General features: G+C 36.8%; 2 long non-coding RNA genes across 2 annotated transcripts; one reads left to right on the forward strand and one right to left on the reverse strand.

The window, feature by feature from the left end:
- Positions 1–58: 58 nt before the first annotated feature.
- LOC136277761 (uncharacterized) lies at positions 59–10,858 on the forward strand. Its single transcript, XR_010716035.1, has 6 exons — positions 59–2,594; positions 7,838–7,919; positions 8,282–8,348; positions 8,998–9,158; positions 10,477–10,557; positions 10,723–10,858. It is a non-coding gene; the product is annotated as an uncharacterized lncRNA (long non-coding RNA).
- LOC131796837 (uncharacterized) lies at positions 10,563–18,875 on the reverse strand. The gene is made up of 5 exons (XR_009341170.2): positions 18,654–18,875; positions 14,988–15,094; positions 12,714–12,815; positions 11,672–11,858; positions 10,563–11,449 (listed from the first exon to the last, which is right to left on the reverse strand). It is a non-coding gene; the product is annotated as an uncharacterized lncRNA (long non-coding RNA).
- Between the last annotated feature and the right edge of the window lie 647 nt (positions 18,876–19,522).

Consider the following 19,522-nt stretch of genomic DNA (forward strand, 5'->3'; position numbering starts at 1 on the left):
CGCTCTGGTTTCCCCGTACTTAGACTGCCGGTCTCAGTAAATACGAAGATTGATCGGATCAATCTTCGTAAATTCAACACGTTTCATTTAATCTAACGGTTAACATTCCATAATTGAGACGATACACATAAGGTTTTAGTTCCTTTCGCCGTATTTGTCTGCACTTCTAATTTCGCAATATACAACAACAACTTGGCTTTCATTTGATGTAAATTTCTTACGACAGGTTAAACCTAACGCCTGATTCAAATCCGCGGCTCTTGTAGAAGAAGGTGCGAATTTTTCTCCTTCGAAGGGAAAACAGGTCTTGCAAGAGAGTTGCTTCTCTTTTAAAAACTTTCATAGTTTTAATCCAAATCCTAATAAACATTTAAAACAATTAACAAAGTTTTAACCAGAGTGCGAAATTTTAATGTCGAGCAAGATAGGAAAACATTGAGGGGCTTAAGATGGCGGGCCAAAACATCTCACCTCTAACTGATCACGTAAAAGGATTACTATGCATGAACAAAACAAAAATGGTAGTAAGTTACCCAGCTTTCTCCGCACACAAGGAACAAAATTATTATTGCGAAGTATACACGCGCTATGATAGATGGCATTTACCTGTAGCACACCGACTAGAGTTCATTCAGAAGACCCGAAAAAGGTTAAGGCGCCCAAAAAATTATCGAGCAAAACCCTGCTAACTAACATAAGAGTGCGAATGGCTGATATGCGTAGAACTTCGATAAGAGTTGGTCTGTCGGAGGGAAAAAAGTCAAAACCGCTTGGACCAACAATAGGGACAAAATAATTGATAATCAAGCAAAGAAATTCCTCGAAATTTAATAATCCAACTGTAAAAAAGATCATCATAAAAAGTTAACAGTAGTTTTAATAAGCAGTTTAAAGATATTTTTAGCCTTGAAAATTACATGTCAGTGCAGCGAACTAAGAAAACCGCGGCCTGAAGAGAATAATTTTCCAGCGTCTCTTTGTTCTGATTATTTCAATAACCGGCGTTGCAAATGATGGCGCATAATGGTTTGACGAATGAAGCTCTAATATTTTCTGCTTCTGAGCTCACACTTCAACCGCTTCAAATAAAGAACACATGATTCAAATAAATGCTCGGTACATTTTACTTCTTGCCTTTAGCCATAAAGACAGTCCGATTGTCTAAATCTAGTAATCTAGTGTAAAGTATTAGGCAATTCTGTAGTCGTAGAGGCAGAAACATTTAGTTCACGGCAAACTTCCTCAAAAGTATTTTCACGCACTTCCTAATGTCCTTTTTGTAAAAAGCGTATACAAAGGGGTTGGCGGAGAGGTGGATGATGTAGAAAAGACGAATGATTTTATCCAGGATGTTTGGTAAAACGCACGTTTTGGTCACAAAGCAGTAACAGATGACATTTCCTCCGGCATAAGTGATGTTGAAGAGCGTAATGATTAAGATAATCATAATCGAGGTTCTCCTTTCGGGACGCAAAAGTGACTTGCAGCTGGCGAGGTAAGCGGCGTGATTGTAGCGGACTTGAGCTTCTAGCGCGTAGCACTGACGTGTTATCTTCCTGGCTGTAAGGATGAGACGAAGAGTGACAAGGACAAAGAAAATGGACGGAAACACTTGGAAAACGAAGATTCTATTGATCTCTGATACCATTGTGAACACTTCGTTATCTCTGTACGAAAGGGCAGCGGGGAGCGTGAAGAAAATTAGTGGAAATAGCCACGCTATGAAAATTAGGAATATAGCTTTCTTTCTGTTCATGTATTGGGCGTACTTGAAAGGCTTGCTGACTGCCATGTAGCGGTCCATAGTAAGAACGCACAAGTTAGTTGTTGAGCTGTAGAGGAATGTGAAGCAGATCTTGTACCACAAACCAGCGTGACCTAGATCAATATTGTAGTGGAAGTTTGCAAAATATCTCACTGGTAGAAATGTTAGGGCAGCGATGAAATCCGCCACGGCTAAAGATAAAATAAACCAGTTGGTTATTGTGTGCAGACTGCGTTTGAAAACGATGAGAAAGAACACTGAGCCATTTCCAAGGAGAGCCAAAATGGTGATAAACCATCCCAGAGCCCAATACCATATCATCGTGCTGTGGGCTTAAGTGCCAAAGAAGACGAATAATTTTCAGAGATTAGTAGCGTCCCTTTTTCTTTTGTCAGAGTGAAATGCTGTTGAGCGGTGACCATCGGCTTTATTCAAATTATTTGAGAGACATTTTCCTATTGTTTGGGAAACAAAAAAAAAAAATGACACAAAAACATTGCACATAGAGGAAGTTTTCATGGGTTGAAGTGACGTGTCTCTACGCCTTCAAAGCTCCCTATTGGATACTGATTTTGGCTCTATATTCTTTTTTAAGACTAAATCATACTCCTACTCAATTCAGTTTGCTATCGTTTCTTTGTTTTCAAGTAAGCTTCAAGACAATATTCAAGGAAGGTAGTTGAGCCATGACAGCCTCAGCCGCGGGTGACAGCAGCGGGGAACGGTGCCTTCAATAATTTTCTATGCAGCAGTCAGAGCTGTCACGACCTTGACAATCATGATTTTATTGTCTGGATAAAATCCCAAGGGAAGAAATGGCGAGAAAGAGGTATGGTGAACGCGAAAACTTTCAGCGGCAAAGCGCACGCGGCTTCTCTGCGTCATCTTGTTATATAATGGCCTGTTTTGTTGTGCAGCTTCATACCATGAGCTGAATTTGACTAAGAAAGTATGCTTTTAGATTGTATCTCGGCTTTGTGGCTATGAATTCGACTCAAGTTGTTAAAGGTTGGAGTTTCTTTTTCCAAAAGCGTGCCTGTTATGATTGTCTTTAGAAAACCGTCATTCAGCAAATAGCATTTAAACACAAAGCTCTTTGAAAAAACTCCCTAGAGAAGGTAAATTGAAATTTTTTTTTTATTAATTTTGAAGTGAGGTCGTCCAAACTAAGTAGAAATGCTACCTAATGGTGGCAGTAATTTTCTGGCATCAAATCTATACTTTCATATTGCCTAGATTTTTAGAAAGGAAATTTGCGATATTTTGTGACCTTATAGAGAATGTTCGGCAATAAAACCGGCTCTTTGTGTCTTCTTCATTAGCACGCTGATTAAATTGTCTATCATTGGCAGCTTTCACTTGTCTTTTTTGCAGGTCTCTTGAGGTGTTTTGGTCAATAAGGAAATTCAAATTAGTTTTGACTCAAATCAGATCGAGTGGTGATGCTTAAGGGTAATATCAAAGGGGCGGTATTTTTGCGGGAGTGGCATTTATTTAAAAATCTTCCTCATATTTTCAAAATTAATTGCAATGAAAATATTTCCAAAGTCCTTTTCCCGTCAGCAGGATCTAAGAAACGTATTCATAATGAGGTACCAAAATAGCATACGTTGATGGTAATGAATAATCATCCCAAATAATTTTTTTTTTCAAAACGCAACCTTCAATGTGGCTTTCTAATTTAGTAATTCTCCCTAATAAAATAATGATTATAAATAGATGTACGAGTCTAACGGTAGAGCATTCGATTGTTCATTCAACTGCTAATGTCTCGAAATCATGAGAAAAACTATAAAATGTTCATTTATTGCGTTGTTTTCCCTTAATTAAATAGGAAGCATACGCGAGAAGGGAAATTGAATGGACACCGTGGGGGTGGGGTAGGGGGTGATGAAGTCACTTTTGAATGTATGAATTATATTACCGGGTAACTAAGGTAAAGCCACTCTTTTCGAAAAAAAGTTACAGATAAAAAAACATATACAGCAAATCTAGTAATTGACTGGTTTTGAAAGTGGTATTTGTTAAGGACACTAGCCAGAAGGCTCATTTTAATTTAACTGATTATTGATTAGTTTTATAATTTTAGAATGATCGTAGATACGAAAATAGTTACAATGTTTATCTGTTTGTTTATATATTGGTTTTGTAATCGGACCTTTCGGCGTCACCACGCGCATATAGAAGCAAGTTTAGCGTCCCTGTAATCAGTTATTCATAAGTTTTTGAGTAGTCTCAGTAAACTTTCGTATTTTCGTTTCTTAAACCTTTGGCACAAGCGGGACCAATATCCAGATCGATTAATTGATTGATTGATTATGAGATTGATCGTGATTTTGATCGTTGATTGTGGTTAGTGGTCGATTACTTGCAAGATTCGTGTAAACGGTCAACTTTGGTCTGTTATTCTCCAATGATCTGTAAAATAGCCCCCAAGCACCTCGTTAACCGCGGCTTGGAGCAACACCCCTTGGAATCTTATGAATTATATTTTTTTGGTCGCCACAAGTGCTACAGTTTTAATCATTTCATCTAATGACTGACTTGCAATAAAAAGAGCTTATTCAATGGAGGTTCGCACGAACGGTTTTTTATTCTAGCCCACGTATGGCAGTACCCTCCCCCGTAAGGAGAAACGCCGGGAAGGGGGGAGGGGAGGGTACGGCTACACTTTGACTATTTTTTATTCACGAGTTGCGATGCATCAAAAAAAAAATATAATATTTATAGTATGATAGATAATATAATGTAATTTACAATAAATAAACAACAAGTAAATAACTCACATTTTTGGAAGTTACCTTGTTTTCCTTTCCTCGCTTGAATTAATTTCTTGATTTAGCGATAACCTCATCCTGACGGTGTCCTGATGAGAGAAAATAGAGAAATTTATGTTGTGAAACGTGCATACTTATTTTACGGTTACTCCTTTTTTTATTGGGAATGCCGATGAGGATCAATGTCGGGATCGAAAGACTCAATAAGAGCCACCACATTTTCGATTGTAGGTTTCAATACCCGTTAAACCACATTTAACGTTAAAATTCTGATATAAAATATACTGTGCACAGAATAACAAGCTGTGAAGAATGAAAGATAGATGAGTTATTAAGCGATCAGCACATTTTCAATTGTGTTCGCATCTCTCGCTGCTGCTCTAAAAGTCACGCGGTTTCAGTCAGAACTGTCATGGCTGCTACTACTAAAAAGTTGTATTATACTGAGCTGTGCTCATGTCTCCCACGCTCTTCTGTATTACTTTTAACTCATAATTAATTTCACTGGAGCAACAACGAGAAACAAGAACACTGCATTTCTATCCAAAATATACATCTACGTAGGATATTTACCTTGAAAAAGGTCGTGACAAAATGACATCTATCCATCCTTCTTCGTCGTCAAATTCAAACCATTTGCTTCAGCCACCTCGAGGAAACATTCTCTTGACTTCACTAGTGACGGAACGGACGATATCCAAGGTATTTGGGTTTAAATAATGTGTTTCCTGGCCCAAGCGAAGCTGATAAAAAAGTTTACATTTCCTATAGCTTAGGTTTTACGCTTTGAATAGTCAATTGACGAAATTCCCGGAATATAGTAGGTTTGTTGTATAGATAAAAAATAGTCTAGTAAATGTTATTCTACTCTCACAGGCACACATTCTGCAAAACCAATGACAGTAAATATTCCTCGTGGGCGTGGTCACGACGACACAATTTTATGTCAATTAGCAATAGGTCGATGGCTTCTTTTCATTCACATTTTTTTCCTGTTTTATGTTTATTTCAAAGTCGCCTGTAAAGCACAGAGAGAAGCACTCAATCGGTGTATGCAAAAACAGGAGGGGTTACTGGACTCGGAAAGAAGAAAACGGCCATTTCTTTCTCCACAATGGGTCTTCTCTAACAGATAAGCTTTTACCGTAATTGAGCCTGTCACTTGCCACTTTAACCATTTTTCGATGTGGAAATGTTCAGTTCCTTCACCTATTTCTTTGATGTGAAACAGATATGTTTAGGCGCTGTGAACTGAATTAATATCAAGTTTATAGCAATAGCACCCATTCACGACCCAAAGAATATTTATAGGAACTTGGTTTAACGTCACATCACACTTTTCTTTTTTCCAAGGAGACATAAAAGACAACCTAAAGGAACTAAAGTTGAGTGTTAATAACACCTCTATGGTATGTTAGTTTTTCTATTTTGAGTGTTCGTGGTCACAGAAAAACTAGCTTTTGCTGAAATACATTGAAGACAGTAGCGTACAGAAATCGGTGTGTGAACAAACGGACATATGTCTTATTGAAGAAAGACCGTTGCCCCTCCATACAGAACTTATAGTTGTTAAAGTAAGACCAGCTCTACGTAAATAAGTGGAATCTTATTGAAGGATTATGGTTTTGAATTCAGTACCAGTCTAATTACAAATTGGAGCGTGTTTTTAGAAGAAATCTAGTGACACGAAATGCCAATAGTAACGAGAAACAGGTAACGTCAATGAATAAGAAAATGGTCTACAAGCAAATTGTCTACGTTCAAAAATCGTCTGGGTTCGAGTAAACATTTCTAAAATTACAAAAATAGTTAGTTGCACCTCCCCATTGAGCTTTACCAAGACTGACCAAATTCAGCCTTCAGCTTGACATCCTTCTAGGTTTTTTGATTTAACGAAACTAACCCAAGAGCTCAGTGTCGATTATTTTTAACACACCGTTTAAAGTGGAAAACTCATTTGAATTACAAATAATTTTTGAAATTAGTATTCATATTTGCGCTCAGTCTTGCACGTGGAAGGAGCTTACGAACCGCAAGGAATTTCAGCGTATTTTCCAGCTTTTATGGATTTAAGGAACACGTTATATTGACCTTATTACCTTGGATATCGTCAGTTCTGTCAAGGTTGGTGAGTGTTTCTTATGCCGAATCGCGTGGCTAACATTCGACGTCGAGGATTCATGACTTCAATTTTGTCAAGACTTTTCTTCAGGTAAATAACCTATATACAGATATATTTCGGATGGAATTGTAGTGCTCGTGTTTTTCGTTGTTGCTCGAGTAAAATTAATTTGTAAAGTCGAATATAAGAAGGGAGGGCAAGATCACATAGCACAGAACGAGCCTCATTGTCAGCCGCCATGACAGTTTCTTGATCGTGTCTTTAATGGAATGCCGAAAAATTCATTCTTTACTCTTATTGTGCTTACCACTTATTTCCTTATTTTACTTTTCATTTCTGTATTGATTTGTCAAACTATACATATTTTTACGCCTCGAGTGTTTTTAAGTTTGTTTCAACCCCTTAATTCCCGTCAGTGATCAAGACAGAATTTCTCTTTACAATATCAATACAATATCAGGCAGACAAGTGATGAGAACAAAGAAAAATATCAGTTAGGGGATTATTGATTGATCCAATACCAAATTCTCAAAATTCACATTATAAGAATCTATAGCAGACAATAAGAAAAATTAATTTTGAGGGTTAAGGGCTTAAACGCGCTTGTTATTTCCTATCAATCCCGCCAAAGAAAGTAGGGAGCAATCGTTAAAACATTTTACATGTAATATAGAATCATGTGTTCTGGATATAAGAGGATTGATTGCCATCTTTCATGCAGAAACTGCAGATGACAGTACCCTCTGTTATTTGTATTATCAGTGGAACTTGACTAAATACTTTGGGGTAACCTGATATGCATTTGCGCTCCAACAAAGAAGGGTTCTTAGACTCTTACATCTCATCCACACCTGCAGAACATATTCACATACACCGGATTTCACTGAATGAAAATCAGAAACAGAGAACTGAAAAATTGAGTTTTCCATACGTTTCAAGAAGTCAGTAGCTTATATTTTCAATGTCCTAAATATGACGTCGACAAACATCGATTTATACAGCTTCTATAAAGAATAAAATATTTAACCGTGTTTAAGAAAACAGCTTTAAAACATGTCTAAAGCGAAGAAATTGCAAATCGTTGACTGCCACCTTAATCCAAATAACAAATTGTAGATCACCTTTAAGTCTCCCATCTCCAATTATTTTTATTTTTATTAATTTTTTTTTCAGAAAGTAATTGCCAACTGTGGACTTTAGGTTCAAATTTATTTCTGATTGTTTTACGGTGAAATCCTCTTGTTGGCTGATGCAGGTAAATAAGATCCTAGTATTATACGGTATATAAAGTTTTGCTCAGTTTGTAGTTAATCTTAGATGCATAGTGCATAGGGAGATTAAAAGTTTTTTGTCTCACTCTTATTCTTATGCTTTTACGCATAAAATATTTATTTCAAAACAGTCTTAACCACCCATCCCCTCACCTGCTGAAACAAAATCTCCACATGAAATACGGGCATATTATAGTTGAACCCAGATGAAATTTACTTTTCAAATGGTTCCAAGGATCTGTGAAAGGTTGTTTAAATGAAACACGCACCTAATTAACCGTGTTATAATATTGTAACAAGAGCAAACGTAATTTATACTGAAGAACTCTATACTGTCTTTTTAAAGAGTCAATTAGGTTTTTTGTTTCCTTTTTCCCACGGCTTTTGGTTCGTAGTGCTGCTGATTTCATGAGGTAAGTATTGACCTATATAGAATAAAATACAAATGTTATTTAGTCCAAGTAAAAAACGTAATAAATATGAAAACCTGGTCCTACATAAAAAACGAAAAAGAAAAAAAAAACCTGTTTTGGACACTGGAGTGTGTTTTTACAAGAGATGAGAGACCATGTTAAGGCTGAATCAGTATGGGGCATTGTCACCCAAACAATCTCTTCCTTCGTCTTGATCTGTGATGCAAAGGCTTGGTCCTCAAAAAAGAAGATGAAACAGTTTCGGCCACTGGACTGTCTTGTATGCGCTGATCGGGTGTTTGACTTTGTACAAGAGATGGGAAACTTAAAGCTGACCCTTAAGGGGGTTGGTGTCACCCAAACAATCTCTTCCTTAGTCTTGATCTGTGATGCAAAGACTTGGTCCCCAAAAAAGAAGATGAAACAGTTTCGGCCACTGGACTGTCTTGTAGGCGCTGATCGGGTGTTTAACTTTGTTCAAGAGATGGTTGATTAAGGGTTGACCCACCTAGGAGTCGGTATCGTTCAAAAAAAATATAGAAAAGATTAAAAGGTAACCGCATTTTAGATAATATTTCATACATTAAAACTTAAAATAAATGGAAATAAAAAGGTAAAGTTGATTTTTGTATCTTTTGGTTTGACATAGGATTCAAGGGAAAGTGGGAAATTCGATGTATATTTACGTCTTGGATTTCAGTGGATTATGATCGCCTCCATGAGGTGTCCAAGGCGAGTGGTTTGTTAGCATTGAGAAGCTGCACGTGATCAGTTGAAGCAGAAGCACACAACACAGAAGCATCATTTTAGGTATTTTGGTATTTAATGTCTCAGAGCTGGGCGTGTTACCTGGCAGCCCAGGTTCAGTCAATCAGAGTTTATTTTCTCGCTAGGGTGGAATGTAAGAACAATCGCATGTTCTTTAAGTGCTGTCCTAGTGTTACGAGTTCAGTTTACGGCTCACGCGCAGCTCTTCAAGAAAATCTCACAATTGATACGTCAATCCGCGATCAGCGTGAAGCAAAGCAAAACAGCTTACTTACGGCCAACTAATAAAATTAAAAATTTTAGAGCTTTTTTCGGTGCAAGAAGGGGTTGAACAAATTATTTCACCATTATGGAATTAACTTGAGGTCACTTGCTCAGATGTATTTCCCGCGCGCCATAAATCCGAGCAGAAAAAACGAGGCTCCCTAACTTAGAGACGTACCGAGTAAACGCGGTTAGTGAGATATTTAGTACATCTCCTGGTTCAAATAGAGGGGGAGATTTCAATTCAGACAAACTGTTAAATTTAGTGGGCCGTACAGCAAACTACGACCGCTAAATTGACCAATCATAGCGTACGTACTAACCGAGAGATATGATAAGCTTACTTGGCGTACGTTTTATCTCTCGACGATGATTTGATTCAGTCGCAATTCTCTGTCAAACAATAGTTAGAGAGCAAATGATCACCTAAAAATCCGCCCCAGAAAACTCATAGGAAGCGTAAATTGCAGGTTCTCCCAGAACTTTTGACCTTGTTACTTTCTTCAAGGTTCCCTACACAGCATCGAAATCTTATTTATTTCTTCTAAACTCAACAATTGATTTTTTAAGCGGTTACGCTTTCATGATCAGATCCTTTCTTTTTTAAACCTACAGAGCACTACACTTGATTCACCGCGACTGATCAGGAAAGTTCGAGGAAAAAAAAATTAGAGTTAGGAAAAAGTCAGGGAATTTTGTTTCCGTAAAGGAAGATAGACGTCCAATTACACTGTTATTTTCTCACAATCGGTGAGAGTTAGGAAATTAAGTTTGTCGTCATTTCTATAGGAATGATAAACCACCTCATTGTTCTGACTTAAAACTCGATTTCAATCCTCTTAGAAATTACTTCTAAGGACCTCACTTGGAGTCTTCGTTTTTCTTGTGTATGAAAATCCACACGTAATAGATCTATTCATATTTTCGTCTTTGATTATGCGAAAGTTCAAATGATGTTTCATGTTTTCGAGAGATTTACTAGTGTACATGTGCGATGCAGGTTAAGCCGTTGGGCACCTCAAAAATTAAAACAAAAACCGAAAAAGAAAACTCAGTATCGTTTAACGACACCGTGCACTTTCTTTTCCTGTTTAAGGTACCGAGGTTACAAAGTTAAAAAGGTCATGAGGGACACGTGTTGAGCTTAATTACAGCTGAATAGAGATTTGTTATTGAGGTGAGTTTATTTCATTGTGTCATTGCGTACATATTCATTGTTTTGTTGTTGTTGTGCTTTGTCCAACGAATGTCCGATTGTACAAAACTTTTTTATGTATACAATTACAACATTTCGAGTATTATATTGTGGCTCATACATATTTCTTTATTTTTCCCTTCATAGGATTCATGAAGAGTTAACAAAAAACCAAACAATTGTCAACCTTCCGAGAAGAAATAAGAATTAGGGGTAGATGTGCCACCGTTCCCAGCCATGTCTAATGTGCAAAGGCAGTGTTTAAGTATTTGCAAAAATTGACTACCTTGTGGTAATAGCCTCGTGTAATACGCATGTGTATAAAGACAGACATTTGGCTAGATAAAACGCATGCGTTTGACAGTAGATGTTACTACCACAAGGTGGACAACTTTTAAAAAGAATAAAGAAAATTGTCTGCAAGAGGTTGGCGGGCGGGGGAGGTCGGATGGGAAAAAAACAACTATATCAAATTTGTAATATTACTGTATTAAAAAATTGTAATAAAGAGTTTGTAATATTACTACTGTACTATATATTAAAAGATTGTATTGTAGTACTGTACAGTAATATACTGTACTGCATCACAAGGTAGATGCATTATCATGAGTTAATAAAAGTGGCGGGTGTGGTGGTAGATGGTGGACAGAAACCGTTTGCGTTTTCCCTTCAAGGTTGATAACCTATAAGTACCTTTTAATAGGGGCAGGTGTGGTGGGGGATGGTGGATGGATCAAACCCCAATTTTTTTATTTTATTCTCTGAATTGGGGTCGATCCAATTTTTCTTTCTCTCTAAGATTGTTATTTGTCTCTGGCCTTACGCTTAAGGTGATCGTGTTCCTTGGTATCCAGCCTTGGGTGGTCGAAGAAACCTGCAGGAAAATGGAGTGAAGACCATAAAAACGTTTACCCCCAACTTTCTGCCTTCCTTTCTATGGTCTTCTTGTATTTAAAATAAATTGAAAACTTAATAACGTCGAGGCTATCAGAATAAACGTTCAAGTTTTCCAATAGAAATAGAATATACTTTTTACAGTCTTTTTTTTTTCCCCTGGCAATCTGAAGTAAACTGCATAACAGATACATTTAATCACCTTAGGAACACGAGACACCAGTCTTCAAAATAGCTTCTCTATCGAGCAAACCATAGTGTAGGATGAGTTTTTCTCGATGTCATTACTGTAGTGGCTTTTCTTCTTCTGACAAACAGCGAATTTCTACTGCCTTTCCTAGGTGATGCTTTCTCAGGTCCAATCTTTATCATTTGCTTCGCTCAGCTATCTGCAGAAAGTTCAAGATTACAAATGTAAACTGTACTTTTATGTGAACGGACAGAAAATAAACATATAATTTCATACGAAACCAGGTTCGGTGTACTGTTGAAGTCTGAGTCTAAAAAATCGCTAAGTACAAATTTATCAGAATAAGAACGCATCTCTTTCATGAAATTAAGTAAACAGCAATGGAAAGAAAAAAGAGAAGGGCTTAACGAAGAGTTTTTATATCCCTTAGGTAACGTGAATTCTGCTTTTGCCACGAAATTTGCATATTACAACTTGCGTTTTGCACGTGGCTCTCTGAAATGGCTCCGCAATTCTAAATCTGTAAAGCAAATTTTCAGTAATTATTGATAGCACGAAAAACAATTTTGGCAAATTTTAGGCCATAGAGAATCACCTGCAGAGTTGTATGACGTGAATTTGATTGATTCAATTTCATTTTAATAATTTTTTTACACTAAAAAATACAGTGGTTGACTTTCTGATTGCTTGAATTACACGTTGAGGAAACAACAACAATAACAGAAATAAGCTTGTGCTTTATAAATTGGGTTTGACAGAAGCGAAAACCGCAGATACTAAAATTTCAAGAAGCTTACTAATGCCAAACCTTGCAGTTATTTTGGACCTTTACGCAGTTCAATTTTAGTTTGCCCTTAGCGATAGGATCAACTTTTCAAACTGTTAAGTCCTAATGTGATTTTTGACCATAAGACTGCTTACCCAAGCAGTTTCAAGAAGTGAGAATGATAAACGATCAAAAGTAATGGAACAGTATCCCACTGTCAAACTAAACGTCTTAATTGGTTTCTGTAAAATATAACAATGGACTCAGTAAGATGTAGAACTTTCTAACCTGTAATCAGTATTTCAAGAGATCATCTTGTAACCTTCAATCTCGGTAAACATCATTAATTATTCTTCCATAACTGCAATCTTCAACTAAACCATTGTCTACCTGAAAAAGACAGTTTCAACAAAACATATCTGCTAGTGAAAACGTTTACTAGATTGATATTTTATGTAAATTATTAAATACTATACATCTAAAGCGAAAAAACTTAAAACTAGAAAATAAATCAGAGTCAAAGTAAACTCCATGTCACTACCCTGGTCAATTTTCCCAGCACCACTTCGAAGAGAATAGAATTCGATTCTAAACGGAAAATTCTAGCTGATTATTCTGGTCCAAAAAACGGTCACCGTGATAATATATCACGCACACTACACAATTATTTAGGCATTACCTCACCAAGACAAAAATTTTCGAATAGCCTGGCAAGATGGAAAGCCTTAGTTGTTTTTAGGTGCAACACTCTTTACCACACAGCTACAGGTCTTAACGACACATTCTACTCTAAAGAGCGAATAGGAACACAAACGCTCCTCAACTGTACAATTCGTATGGCCAGAATTCCAGTACACGAAATCTATACGTCAGGTTGGCGTAAGATATTGTCGTTAACACACTTAACTTCTCCGAAAGGCAGCTGACCTGCCTTCTTTCTCAGTACCCCCTAACCCCCACCCCCAGAGTAAACCATCAACAAATTGGATAGCGGAAGGTATTCGTTGCATGATGAGTCGCCGAGAACATCAACCGTTTCGTTGTAATTTCATATAAATGAACTCGCTGGTTACGGAAATTTTTGCAATTTAGAATCCCCGTGGTGAAAAAGAGAAGCCTACTGTTCCAACTAAGTTGCCCATCTTTAAACTTCATACAGGCTATTGAATCAAAACGTCATGTAGAAAAGCGTGAATGAAGACTTAACGATATCGGAGTAAACAATTCTCTTGCCTGTCAAACAGTCTGCCAGTCAGCCTGCAAGCCAGTCAGTACACTAGTGCGGCAGTCAGTCAGTCAGTCAGTCGGTTAGCCAATCAGTCAGTCCCTCTGTCAGTCAACCACCCAGCCAGGTAGCCTGCCAGTCAATCCGTCCGTCAGTCATCATATTGTACTACATGATTAAACTAGACGAATTACATGAGCTCCAAGTAGACAAGCCTTATGCCAATTCACATCTTGACTCAGTTTATCCATGTGCATTAGTACAGGCACACGCCAAAAACCACTTATCAATGTGCACAGCTATTAAAACCACAAAGCCAAAACAGGTTTGAGTGCCTCATGTAAAAGTCCTATTGAACACGTGTTGTAGAAATTAATATTCAATGAGTGCAAATAAATTATATTATCTGAATCTATGAGACTCTCAATCATTACTCTAATGATACTCTTGAGGGAAGGGAGGAGAGAAATATTTAAGTGATTCATACTCTGGAGACTTTTTCAACTACAATTGTAATGGTACCAAATAACATGAAATGCATTAAATGCAATATGTAAAATCCTACAGCTCAGCAAGAAGTATACTGACCCAAAACTGAGCTAAAAACTCTATGGCCCTCAAAATGTAAACCTTAAACATACCCACAAACCAAAAAGGTACAATCTGGAGAGTCTATGACCCAACAAACTTGAGATCCAAAGACCCTATAGACCCTCAGATCTAGATCTGACCCAAAAATGTTGAGACCAAAGATCCAACAAGTACGACCTAAGAATCCTACCCTTAGTGTCCAAAAAAACTATGCTTAGAAGTCTAAGAAGTCTATGACCCAACATTCTGAGACCAACGACAACTTGAGATCTGAAAAATGTAAGACCCATGAAAACCAAAAATCCAAATAATCTGAGGCCTCAAATTACCAAAGAGACATTTAACTATGACAAAGAATAAAAGAAAATCCCAAAAAACCTTGGACTTAAAATAGCAAAACCCTGAATCCTTCCACCTGGGAAAACCATGAGACTTGAGAACAAATTTAAAGGTTTTTAAAGCAAAAAAGTCAACACATTAAATGAGTTTTGCTAAAGTACTTGTTAGAACAATTTAATGCAGCCCACTTACTTTAACAATTCTATTATAAAAACAAACAAACAAAAATTAAAACATAAACTCTTATGTAATACCTTCCCAATAAAGAGGGTTGTGGGCCAACAGCTGGATGAAAAATGCCTGGTAAATTATCCACTAGCATCTAGAATAACAACCTAGAGCCAACTGTACCCATATCCATATGTTTGAAATTTGATAGAATACTATGAAACTAAAAAATAAGTCACCTTTCATTTGCATTGTTGTCGTCAGTCATCACCAGTACTCTCTCTCAATACTTTTCACCATCATTTCTTGGCTCAAGATGTTCAACTGTCATGCTTTTGTGGTGGATCTGAAATAAAGAAACACTATTAAGTTACTTCATGTAACACTCTTTAATCAAAACAAATTTCATTCTATCAGTATCACAGTGGCTTATTTTTCCTTATTTATTTGCCTCTCTCTCTCTCTCTCTCTCTCTCTCTCTGTAAGAAGCCCATGGAGTGAAAGCTTATCCAAAAGTTTTACCATAACAGCTCTCTTCAGAGACTAAGAGTATTACATGACTACTTTTCCAAAATAAGATGTTTGAACACAACACATTTGCCCTAGCTACATGCAGGTCTTGAAGCCATCTTTCCTCATTTAGAGTCCAGTTGGCTGGTCAACTTCTGGTACTGATTGCCCAGGATTTCATAATAATTGTATCACACTGGCCCATTTGTTTGAAGGTTGGACAATGCTATCCAGCAGATGAATCACTATCTGGTAGACAGAGATGTTTTTCCCTGAGCCCTAATTTTCTGGGTGATGATCATCTAGGATATTGCCCCATCCAACCTTCTAACAGCTCAGATCTGATCTAACACATGGGTTGGGGCTTGGTATCAAAGTACAATGGGAAATACAGGTCTTTAAAGGAAACAGTCCACAATTTCTCATATAACTACTTGCTGTGAGTGATTATTTGAGTAAACATATGTCTCCGCATAACAAGTAGTGTCATTGACTAAAGAGAAAATAAAGGATACATTAGCTCATCATTTGCTGGTTTTACATGATAAAGGTTTTAGTTTGTGATCAAGCAAAATAATCACTAGCTATCAATGTCCCAAATATAAAATATAGACAGGAGCACATTAAATTACTCCTTGAGATGGTAGCATGCTTAATTACTCTCTGAGATAGTGTGTGATCAATCTCAGGTTGAGTAGTACATAATTGATTTAGAGATTTTTGACTGTTGATGAGGTTAGAAATATTTTTTCTTAATCTTAATTATGACCTATCACACATTCATATATAATAAATGATCTCAAGTGCAAAACACATAACCCAGCTCATGTCAGCTGGTGATAGATGGCCAAATTTAAATTTGAAATTCGAGCCCTGAAACAGTCCATTTATCAATGACATGCATCAATAAAAAAAATCCATGTTCACTAGGTCTCTTTTCAAGACAGCAAAATGCCCTTTTTTAATAGTTCCAAATCAAACTAAGAAAAAGATGGCAAAAAAAGTAGTCTGGTGAGTGCATAATGTTTACAGTCACAATTTTTAAATTCTTTTGAAGACACTTGAAGAATACCATCCAAAAGACCTCATCATCTCTGAGCTGAATGAAACCAAATGTATTGAACACACTCTCAGTACTACCAAGTACCTACCAATCCTTCTGTACAAAGGTACATCAAGGATTTATCTTTAAGTACTAAGTAATTTTATGTAGGAAAGTGCTTCAGGTAATAATATTTACTAACAATGAGACTTGCAGATGTTCTTTTGCAGTAGTTTTGCAATATTTTGGAGCAACCTGGAAGCTCAAGTCTCTGACTTGCTTATGGATTGGTACAGTCATGCATCTATTGGTTTTTATCCTTATGGTTTCCAGTGTTCCTGTTTTTATCCTATAAAACCTTTTGGCATCATTTGCATGCAGTTTTCCCTGTTGTAAGAAACTATTGCATCAAAGCATAGCATGATTATTTTGGAAATCAGGCAAAATTGGATTTATTTTTCTTTATATCAGTACACTAGTGCTCTACATTTCTCTATAATTAGCTCATCACTTTTCCTAACCTTTGGTGGGATATATCACATATTTACATCATGCTTTATTAAATTCTCAGCTGCTGATATTGATGAAAAAGCATTAAGTATTACAGTTTAACTAAATGAAATCTCACTCTTTAAGGCATGCAGAGCACTGACACGCTCACATAAATGCAAAATTTTTCAGGTGGTTGAGTGTTACAAGCAGTCACAAAATAACTATATGTGACATGTGCATGTGTGATTTGTGAAAATTTACATAAATTGAACTATGACTTTGTAATTTGCATGCACTCAAACATTCAATGATTTCAATGTCTCTAAGAGCAAGAGTGTAAGAATTCTAAGTACCGGACGGGTATGTTCCGAGGTGTGTTGCAGTTCTTCTGTCTGTCCCCATTCTGCTTCCTTTTCTTTCTTCTACTTTGTAATTGATAATAACATACATTGTATTCTCTCAAATATGTGCCCAGGCACTTTAAAATTTCAGTTATATTAGGGAGGAGCTCTTATTGGAGGGAGGGTGGTTACTTAGGGTGATTCCTCAGTATTGCACTGCGCATCCTGTACTGCACATAAAAATCAAGTAATCAGGCAAATAAGCAAGCACACATTCTGAGAACACCATATTGTTTTCCAATAAATGGACCAGTTAAAGAGGTATGATGGTCTTTAACTTGTGAACAAGCACCAGGACCTATATTTTTTATAGTGTAATTTTGGTGTACAAATTATCCCCTTTAAATTGGACAAATTACAAAATTTATCAAAGGAAATAAAAGATACGGCTTAAAGCAGGCACAAAGCTTGGACTCAATGAACATTCTGAGTTGCAGTCACATAAAACTGCATGATTTTTGCACAAATTATATATCAAATCGTTCCATATCCTTGAGACTTTCAACCTATCAAGTTTTAAAATGTTACTTTAAACACCCTTGCTTCCAGCTACCTCATAATGTACTGTGAACTGATGAAATAATGCACCTGATTAGTGCCAGAACAGTCCAGTACAAATGAAGTTTGGCCTATCATATCTTTTATACATGCACAGTGACCTATCTTTTAAATTGTTGTTTTCGAAACAGACACTGATAGGAAACATAGGAAAAATTAAAAAATTGTTCAATAACCCCTTTTTTTCTAGGGAATCACCTTAAACAAAGTGGGAGGGCACTTAAAAAAGAAGAGTGCTTGTTTGGCCTTAGGAGTGGAAACTTATCCAAGCTTTTTAATTCATCCTATATTTTGAAATCAATGTTATTTTGAATAACCTAGTAATACTTGTATTGAGTCTATGAAAACCATGTGCTGTATGATTCCATGAATATAGCTAGTGAAAGATTGTGAGGATTTTTAAACTAAAAAAGAAAAACATCAAAACAACAATGACATTAAAATTTGTAGACATCATCTTTTACGCAATAATAATAAAGAACATGGAAGCTTCAAATACTGCAAATTTTCCCTTTTTTAACATGTGCTGGAGTAAAGCTTGCTACAAAATATTTGAATTTAATTCTGCTTAACCCTTTCACTCTCAAGTGTGACCAATAGAGAATTTCTCCTCACAATATCAATACAATATCAAGCTAATAAGAGACAAGAATTTAGCAAAATATCAATTAGGTGATTGTCAGTTGATCCAAATTCTCTAAATTAACATCATGAGAATTGTAAGGAAGATAGTAGAGAGAATTACTAAGAGATCTTGGAAGTGAAAGGCTACGGTTAAGCTTTAAAACTTATTGAGGCACTGAACGACATTCAAATAAAATCGCGCTGTTCAGTAGAATGAACTAAGAGATGATAAATTACACTTAAATAAAATGTAAAAACAAAGAAGTTCTGAGGTTCACCTTATCTTGAATTAGCTCTTTTACACGTGTTTGTGACAAATTCGAGATGTGAGTCCTCATGAATTTTTTCCAATCCTTGTCTGGCAATCCATTCTCTCCACACAGATATCACCAAAATGATGCAATACGTACGTTTCAACTCATGACACGTTATGGGAAGCTTAAGGACTGTTTTCAGTTTGCTCAGGTTTTGTAAATATTATTTTTCCAAACATACCGCCATGTTGGATTCCCATCGTTTGTTCCCAGTCTACTATCCTTGTAGACCCCCGCAAGTCGAAAATTGGACCGAACCGTCCCAATACGAAACGTGGGCCCCGTCAGATTACTATCACATCGTGTCTTAAATCGGAAGGAACCGACCGGAAACGTACATAAGAGTTTTCGAAATTGGATGGAAACGCAGGAAAACAAACGTAAACGTCCAAGGTCGGACTGAACCGTCTGAAAACGAACGTCAGTGGTCGAAATCGAACTAAACCGTCTGATAACGGATGCAAATGTCCGTAGTCGGACGGAACCGTCCGGAAGTGTCCGCTGAATTCGTCAAATGTGTCGATGCCTTCGTGTGCATCATCGGCTTCTTCGAGAGACATCTTATTCGCTTTTTAAACAATTTCTGAGACCAATATAGAAGATACAGCGCAAAATAAAATTTCGAGAGAAAACAAAAATACAGTAGAGAAAGATGTGAAACAGCTCAAGGGATACTCTTACTGGAGACCTTAACTTTATCGTTTCCCTCTCACCATTTCCCATTTCTTTTTCTCTTATCACGTTTTCGTTGACCGCCTGTTCCTTTGCTCCCATTCCCGTAGTCCGGTGTGCATCTAATTTTTATTGCAAAGAACATATCTACATTTGAAGAC

Source organism: Pocillopora verrucosa, chromosome 1, assembly GCF_036669915.1.
Source record: "Pocillopora verrucosa isolate sample1 chromosome 1, ASM3666991v2, whole genome shotgun sequence".
Taxonomy (NCBI): Eukaryota; Metazoa; Cnidaria; class Anthozoa; order Scleractinia; family Pocilloporidae; genus Pocillopora; species Pocillopora verrucosa.